Source organism: Henckelia pumila, unplaced genomic scaffold, assembly GCF_033568475.1.
Source record: "Henckelia pumila isolate YLH828 unplaced genomic scaffold, ASM3356847v2 CTG_461:::fragment_3, whole genome shotgun sequence".
NCBI classification, from domain to species: domain Eukaryota; kingdom Viridiplantae; phylum Streptophyta; class Magnoliopsida; order Lamiales; family Gesneriaceae; genus Henckelia; species Henckelia pumila.
Window position 1 is genome coordinate 14,014,126 of NW_027331831.1, and position 9,743 is coordinate 14,023,868.

General features: G+C 36.5%; 1 long non-coding RNA gene across 1 annotated transcript; it reads right to left on the bottom strand.

The window, feature by feature from the left end:
• Nucleotides 1-2,723: 2,723 nt before the first annotated feature.
• LOC140871300 (uncharacterized) lies at nucleotides 2,724-7,180 on the bottom strand. Its single transcript, XR_012147674.1, has 3 exons — nucleotides 3,884-7,180; nucleotides 3,648-3,729; nucleotides 2,724-3,200 (listed from the first exon to the last, which is right to left on the bottom strand). It is a non-coding gene; the product is annotated as an uncharacterized lncRNA (long non-coding RNA).
• Between the last annotated feature and the right edge of the window lie 2,563 nt (nucleotides 7,181-9,743).

The following is a 9,743-nucleotide window of genomic DNA, read 5'->3' on the forward strand; positions in this document are numbered from 1 at the left end:
GGCGAGTTTGGAGTTCACGTGAGGAAGAAGTGTTGATCCAGTCTTTGAAAGAAGCAATTACTGGTGGATGGAAGAGTGAGAACGGTTTCAAATGTGGTTACTTGAATTTCTTGGAGAAAATATTAATGAGCATATTCCCAGGTACGGACTTACGAGGCTGCCCACATATAAATTTGAAGATTTATGTGTGGAAAAAACTCATGGCACATTGACAACAATGTTGAGTAGAAGTGGAATAGGGTTGAACGAGACACAAAAAATTATAGAGTCGACTGACGAAGCATGGGAAGGCTTTGTTAAGGTAACGGGAAATTCAGTCATTATATTCTTGAGCTTCGTAGTTAAACGTGTCGGATTTCTTTTGTCCATGCATATGAGCTGTAATTGTTAAATTTCATACTTTGTCTTTTTTTATGCAGACTGATCCTACCGTCCGTACATGGCGTTACAATTCATGGCCATATTTCGCAGATTGGTGTGAAATATTCGGCTATGATCGTGCAAATGACCAGCATTTGTCAAGTTTCACTGCTGCTGTAACCCAAGTGCTAAACGTTCTTGACGATGTCGTTGCTGAAATGAACGTTGGATTCGAGCACTTGTTAAATGACATGGAGTGGGGAAGTGAGTCTAACTCAGTTGAAAATCCACCGTCATCCAGTACATCAGCTAGTAAGAAGGCAACTTCAAAGAAACGAAAGCATCCTACGACTGAAGGGGAAGAACTATTTGTTGATGCCATCAAGGAATTCACTGTCGTCACAAAGGAAGCTATTGCTGATCTAGGTAAACGTCTGAGTCAAGATTATGAAATTGCTATGCTTGTTTCAAAGGGTGTTCTGGCTGTGCTTCAGACTATACCTGGCCTGACTAGGGAAGAGAAACAAATTGCAGCTGAGATTTTGGTTGAAAAACCAAAAAAGTTAGCATTATTTTTCAGCCTTGAAGATGATGAAAAACCGTCGTTCGTCAAGAGGATTATGAAGATGCAAGGTTAATGTTGTGGGTGCTGTGGTGATGTTCACAATCAACTCCACTTTTTTTGTATAATGCACATATAATTACGGATCTAAATGTGCTTGCACAGTGGAGAGAATTCATGACATATTATGCATAATTATGTTAAACCCACGACTCTTATCCAGTATTTGGCCTGAAGTCTCGGAATTTTTTGTTCTGGAATATCTCTATGTAATCTTTTGGGAATTACAATTAGAAAGTTTAATATGTTGTTCTATTTTCTACAAAACTAAGAATAATTTCATGTTTATAACGAAATGAATGGAAAAGAAGAAAAAAAATTTGTACAAAGCAACGCATTCCATAACCAATAATTTATCCAATATATGATCCTCAAGGCCATCAGTTGCTAAATATTTGTTTCTACTAATAAATTTAATTGATGTTGTTAGACAACCCAGCCTTGGACTGCTGGGGAATCACCAGGGTTCACAAATACATCATGTGAACCCAGCAACATGCACTGCATCAAATAATCAAATGCAAAAAAGGAAAAGCACCATTGAACAACCAGCATTGTGGATGGATAACAAAGTAAAATTAAACTTTGACAAGGAGGTAAAATATATATAAACAATATCACTAATACGTTGTAGGAGAACCCTCTTGCATAGGATTTACAAAAACTGGAAATTTTGTCAGCAAAATATTAACATAAGCCTAATTTAAACATCCAATCCACCCTATTACATTGCCAAAAACCAACTACACAGGCAGATTGCAAGATGTATCCAAAAAATTGAGGGCCCCTACACCATTATAGATCATATCCTACCACTTTAGCCACTTTTTTTTCACTGGTGAACAGCTAGATTGTGAGCTTTCGATCACAGGTAGATTCGTAGCCGATTTCTTAGTTCCACGGCCAACGGTACTACAATCTCCCATCTTCAAGTAGACATCAGCTTCACAACGTTCCTTGCTCAGAACTTTCTTTTCTTTTGACAACAGAGCCACATAACTTGCTGGTGTTATAGCCAAAGCACCTTCTGCACAAGCTTTATCAGCGACTTCAAATTTGCTAACATTCTTACGTTTGGCAGGTGATTCAAGAACCTCAACTTCATCATCTGAAGTTAAATATACATACTCCAGATTTCTCTTGGAGTTGGTGGGCAGCTTGTAACACCAAGTAGAGCGGACAGAATCAGCAGAAGATTGTTCCTCCGACACACTCATGTCAGCAGCGTCAAGAAATGAAGAAGTTTTATTTATAAAAATTAAATGTGTTTTTTATGCACGTAGGTGAACAAATATCATGCATAAGCCCTTATATAGAAAATGTTTACTTAGAAAGATTAAATGGAGCATTTACAGCTACTTACAACTACCACAACTACCACATTAATTGATGGCCTATAGTCTATCACATCAAATGGAATGACTGATGTGTAGCGTAAACAGTGAAGACAGAATAAAATCAGATTCTAATAATCATTATATCACATGAATAAATTAGCAAGAACCATTAGCAAGAACCGAAGTGGTTGGACAATATAAATGCAAACATATGTTAACAACTTAATTCATGGTTCGAAATACATATATTACCAAAGAAAGAACCATGACACGTCTAACCATCACATTGGTTAACATATAAGAAAGAGTCATGGTTGAAAACACTCTTACTTAAGGACATCACAATCAAACTTACGAACAACTGATGCAACACACTAGATTAACACATGCCATTATCATAAAATTCTTTCATCACTTAAACAATATTATAATAAGCAAGATTAGTAGAAGGATGACACAAATAATTGAGGAAAATAAGCCAAAACAACAACATATTTCCTCTGCGGTAAACGTTGGAGTTGGACGGATGGGTTTGGGTATGTCTGAGTTTGAGAGTAACCTGAGCTCAGATGTGGATCTGGACATCTCGGCATTGAATGATGAATCTTCATGACGTGGTTCATTGGTTACTCCTTTTCTGTTAACACACTTAGTAGTTGGTACACCTATTGATGCACTTCCTGTGACTGTTTCCTGAACATTGGAAACGTTTTGGAGTCGATGGTATTCATCATGCCATAGAAATTTATTTGGATGGTTGAGAGAGGCTGGACATATGTAGTAATATTTGCCGAGTTTTGTGGAGAATTGTCCACCTTGTCGTAAAACCATTAGCCCATTACCACACTCACATTCGGGTGGATTTAGCGAATCCATATTACCTGATATTAGTAGAAATAGAAAAGGTTTACTTCATGCGGTAATAATTAGTTGAAAAAAGAATAGAATCCACATTACTACTGAACAATCATAATAAGCTGGCTCGATACAATGTACTTCAATTTGTATTTACTAGATGAAGGATATTCAAAAAAAATAAACAAATCAAACATTAAATCGCAAACATAGTATGAAAAGATTAATGAAAGATGTTGAAATTGTTAATACATGTTGAAACCTAAGTAAATCTACCAAGAGATATGTATGACTGCTGAAATGGGCGCATCGGAATGTGATATACGAATTTTGAATTTATAAATCAATTACATTTACAGGAAGTCGGAATTGGCAAAGAAGTTTAGAAATCGCGTTGATGCTTACAAATTGAAATGTCGGGTAACGAAATAAGGAGAAAATTGTGGTAAGAACAAAAAGATTCTAAAAATTACCTGCAGATATTCCAATATATGAAAACAGTACGTAGAATCCGTTTTTTCTTCTTGTTACATCCGATGCTAATTTGTAGAAAACCTGAAAATCAGGCAAAATTTAAAATGATGACAAATGGGTGCCAAAGAAAAACAACAAAAACACTCTTAAATCACACAGATGTAACAATATACATAAATACTGACAAACCCTAATTTATTTGTCCAAAAAATAAGAATAAACAGCAGGTACTCACCGGAAACTGATGCCTACTCAGCGGAGAAGTAATTCATTCGGCACTCCAACGAGAGAGAGCATGGTTGTTGATGGGTGGTAGAGAAGAAATCTGGAGTTTATTTGTGTCGTTCCCAATTATTGTCTGAAGATGGAAGGAGGAGTAGAATAAATGTGGGCCTACGTAAGAGTTGGTGAGAAGCGTAGACTGATATTGTGGTTTAGTAATTTCAAAATTTTGTGATGGGTATTTTGGGTAATTTACATTAATTTATTCCAAAAAAATATTTATAATCTGGACAAGGCTACTGGCAGATTGGGATGAACCTGCGACGAAGCACGAAATCTGGACAAAGCTGCAACTCGTGGCTTGCGTTGCTTTACTATATTGATTTCGGGGCTGGGGCGTTGGCTTCGGTGTGTGGTAGGAGTGTTTTGAAGGAATTTTTACCTGGGTTTGAGGAGGGAATCGTGCTGCGTCACCTGCTATCTCATTCCCCTGCCGTCGACGGCTATTGTTAACGCATTGGTACGGGGTAAGTTCGAAGCGATTAAGGTAAGAGTTGGCTTGCTTGAAGCGTGTTTGATAGCTGATTTGGAGTAGGTTTGACTGAGTTTGGAGTTGGTTTGGTATCCTAAATTGCTGCTGGTCGTGTTGTTCCCTTCTTGCCCGCCGAGTGTTTGTTGGTTTGCATCTATCTAAGTTGCTAGCTACATAATTCTTTTGTTGTTACACATTCTCTATACATTTAACCTTGCTGAGCTTGAGGAGGCTTTTGCCAGGAGGGAGGGGGTAAGTGCGAGGAGAATGAAAGATCGGTTTTTCTCATATTCAATGGGGTTGCACAGTTCTTTGCTTGTTCAAATTTAAGAGTTTCGAATTGCAATTATTGATTTGATTCAAGTTGCCGGTGTGTGAGGACTGTTGAAGGGCTCTTGGTGCAGGGTTTAGCATTTTTTGGAGTTATTTCGGTGGTGTTGTAGCTGCCTTATCAGTTCTGAACTTGGCTCAAAATTCTGCCCTCCAAGCGTCTGTTATAATTGGCTGCTTCAAATCTTAGTTGCTTACAAATACTCTCTGTATCAACATTTTTGATGCCATAACAGGCCGCTGTCTACTCAAGGCGCACGTCCTCATCCCAGGAAGGGGGAAAATCCCGGTTCAGTCCTAAATGTTTGGACACATTCCCGGTTTAGTCCTAAATATTTCAATGTTCCCGGTTTGGTCCCAAATGTTTTCCAAAAATTCTCGGTTCAGTCCTAAATGTTTTTATGAATCTGTAACTGTAACTGTAACTGTGACTGTGACTGTGAACTTAGATCCTTGATTGTGACTCTGTGATTGCGATCATGATCATGGCTATAGTGCACAATGCCGCAAGGAGGTCGAGATGAAACCCAACCCGTACGCCCTATTGGTAAGGGAGACCAGAATAGCTCCGGCCCCACACGAACACATGCTAAGGTAAGGTAACCCATAATGAATTGGTAAGGGAGGCCAAAACGTCTTTCAGCACCACACGAACACATGCTAAGGTAAGGTAACCCATAATGATAGTCACAATCATCTCACTTCGTTCAAAATATTTTCTTTCCTTCTTGAATATGGGACTTAGCATGCATATGTAAATATGAAGTACATGTAAATGTTAATAAATAATCATGCATATGACTCACACAGGGATGATCGGGATGGTGATTTAGGAACTAAACCAAAGGATGGGAAAAACTAAACCAAAATGTAGCGCTTAAGGCAATGCGAGCGGTTTGACCGCAAAATTAATAACTTGCTCGATTCTTAATCAAAAGGAATTCTGCTTGAAACCACGACTCCATGACACTTAGAACTAAGCCAGGAAATCAACCTCGGAATTTATTTCCTAAGCGATCATTTTTCAAAAATACGATTTCCGGGCAGCAGCCCCCTTAGCTTAAAATTTCTGCACGCACCTAACACTCAAAAATCTAGAACTCGAGTGCAACTTAATCGAATTAATTCCCCCTTGAACCGACGTTTTCCTAACATCTTGATTTAATTCCAGACCCGAGCCCATGGTCTAATCATGATTTTAACCCTGATTTAGTCCTTAGTTTCCGGACAGCAAACATAGAACTTCAAAATTCTGCACCTCTCTATTCATATGCCTAGAACTCCATCTAAACTTAACCGAATTCGTTTTCAATTGAACCGACATTTTCCTATCATACTAAAATATTTCCAAACCCGAGCCCCTCATTAAAACATGACTCCAACCCTGTTTTAAACATTAGTTTCCGAACAGCCTTGATACATAATAAAATTCTGCACATGCTCTTCCCGTCCCTCTAGGATCCTCTTCTAGGCCTCCAACCCAAGCTCCTACAAATTTCCAGCCTACAATCTAACATCACGACCAATCCAAAGACCTACTCGAACCACGAAACGGCTCCTCAAACCAGGTCCTAGCTCGATCCCAACAGTAATCTTCACCACCCAAACTCGATCCCAAAACGCAACCGATTGAGCAGCCCCTTCTATCCAATCGTCGAGCTAACAACACCAATGTATCATATTCACTACCATGTGAGCTACATCTCAACCATAGTAGATCCTAAATCACCAATCCAAGCAACACAACAACATCACCCCATTTTTGAACCAAACAAATGGAAAAAAGCATTTCTGAAATTTCATAGAAACTTGACAACAATGAAATCACCATTTCAAACTCATAAACCATTTCCATTCTCAACATTAAGCATAAAGATCGTGCATAAACTTGGCTAAGATTTCAAATGCCATTTTCGAAAATAAACAGGGCAAAATATTGAGAGAAAACGTGAAATGAGTAAACACCATTTAAACCCACTACATATAATTCTACAAGGTGAGAAAGAACCCATAATCTTGCCTAAGTTAAAAGAAAATCAAAGAAACAGAGCTCGCTTGAGCTGGCCGAATCCAAGCTGGAACGAGCTGGAACACGGCTCGAAAGAAAGGGAAACGACTCGCTTAGCTAGCTGGGGTGAAGCTTCGCTGGAGAAGAAGAAGATGGAGGAGCTGCGGCCGTGCTTCAAGGATGAGAATAAGAGGCCGATGGATTCTCATGGAGAGCAGGGGAGAAATCAGGCGATCCCATTGAGTGTGTGTGAGTGTGTGCGTGAGTTGAGTGAGGATGAGGGTGTAATTTGGGGCTAGGGTTAGATTTAATTCCAAGTGCAAAAGTGCAACTCAAAATTAATTAAAAGTGCTACTCTCAAAATAGCAGCTTAGGATAATGAATTTAATTACACTTATAAAATGCACAAGCTCGAAAATTCAATAATTTAAAAACTTTAAATATTCTGATGTCACGGCAATAAGTAAAATGTTTAAATAAAAAGCAGAACGATTAAAAATAATTTAAACAACTTGGACTTACGCTTAAAAGAAATTTAAATAAATATACAAGTGGAAATAAAAACCTTGAAAATGATTTGGACAATTAAAAAAAGATTTAAATAAATAAGCTAGACATTTAAAATAATTTAAAATAACTAACCACTAAACTTAGGCTATCTTAAAATAAATAAGTTGGACATCCGAAAATATTTAAACAAATAAACTAAACAGTTAAAATTATTTAAAAGAATAAACTAAAAAATTAAAAATCATTTAAATAAGCAAGCCTAAACCTTTAAAATATTTAAAACAATTTAAATTGCACAAAATAAAATCATTTAGACAAATAAACATAAACAAATAAAAACATTAGTTAAATAGCTGGTAAAATAAAATCACTTAATAAGTAATAAAAATATTTATTAACACATAACTCACATAAAGAATTTAAATCAATCAAACATAAAAATAATAATCCTAATATTTATTAAATTAATGCATGCGATTTAATAGATTGGATTTTAGGCGTCACAATTACTTCCTCCCTTAAATGGAATTTCGTCCTCGAAATTCAGGACTTACTAACTAGGTTCGAATACCTAAGACCAGATCAACACTAAGTTTTCCAACTTAGCACCTACCTGAGTTGGTCCAAGTCAGCTTTCGCTGCGCACTCTGATGCTTACTGATATCTATATCATCAACAACCAGACTAACTCTTAGTGCAAAATAAATTTGCAAACTCCTATTCATCCCCAACTGTTTGTAGTCTAAGAGAAATTTCTAATCACTGTTCCCATATGAGTGTAAGAGTTTTCAATTCGCCACCTAAACTCCTAAAATATCTGATATCTTCTTTAGTTGATAACCTAAAATCTTAGACCGCAACTACAATCAATAAATAATTTATGTCGACCTCGACCATAACTTAAAAACTTTCTAACATCGAATCTAGGCTTAATGTATAATTACTAATTAAACTTAACTCATATAATATACAACTCGAGCTCGTAAGAAATACACAAAATTCACAAAATACTTAGCAACTATTACGAAACTTTCCTAAATAGGATAGCTAAGGGACTATACAATTCTACCTTGACAGTCACACAACGTAAGTAGATTACCAAAAGGAAGGCAAGGTGCATCTTACTCACACCAACATGCGACTCTAGAACCGAAGAAAATTTCAAGAAGTAATAAACATGAACAAGAGTTTATTAAGACGTTCAACTAATGCCAAGGTGGCAGAATTCAACGCTGATTGATGTCATATGAATCCATAAATATTCAAAGGAAGTGCAAAGAAATTTTGAATACTCAAAAGTATATGTTGCAACAGATACAAGTACGATTGAAGAATAAGAAAATAATGATAGGAATAATAGTTCACAAAATTTAAAGGCTCATAGTAACCGGCTCACTATTTTCCAAAACTCATATTTGCCCAAATAACAAAAGGGAAACTCAAACTATCCATAATAATATAAAACCAAGTTCTTATCCCAAGTTTTCGCACGAGGTCGATTCATAAACTTAACTGACAAAACATGCACTTATTAATTTCTAAGCAAACTATTCGCTTAGTTCTATCATATCCATCCATAAGAGAATAAATTACCACAAGGACAGATCAAATAATACCTCCTAATAAGCAAGTTTAATATTTCCGACAAATTTCTACAATCTCACCGAACATTGTTATCACCACCTAATAACTCAAACAACATCCACGTTCTGTCCAAAACTGAAAGGAATGTTAGTACACCAACTCCGTTTAACTTGAAACCGCATGCTATAAAAATAAACATTTGAATGGTACACTTTAAACTACTAAAACAAATTTTTAAATGAAAATAAACACTAAACTACGCACTTAAACAAATTATACATCTAGTTTTAAAAATATTCTAAAAAGGATGACATCAAAACATTTAAAGTATTCATTCAAGTATGGCTAACATATAAAATTCTTTAAAACCTTACAGACTTTGAGGCGAGATTTCTCGAGTTTCTTGCAATCGGCAGTAGGCACAACCCAAACCAGAACCATGCTCTGATACCAACTAAAACGACCCTAACTCAACTTTAAATAATAATTAAATAAAATACGGATTTTTCAAAATATTAAAATTTTTATTAAAATTTTGGCATGACCTCTCTGTTTATATTACAAACCACCTGTCTCAGTCAGCAACCAAAATAAAAATAAAAGAAATAGATGACTGACGACACCCGAAACTAGGCCGAGACAAGAACGAGGCCCAAGAAAGAGGTTCGACATATCAAATATCCACAAGATTAGAAATCTAATATTTACATGCACAAAAACAATGCTATCGAAACAATACATATGCATTTGACAACTGAGCAAGATAAATGATCCATAACATAGAAATTCTAATAACTATGCGGAAGACGAGCATAGGTCGGAGGGATGTGTCGTGCCCGCATCGCAGTCCACTCGATAATCTTGCCTCTCGAGCTTAATGAAATACACTCCACCTGAAAACAATAAGTG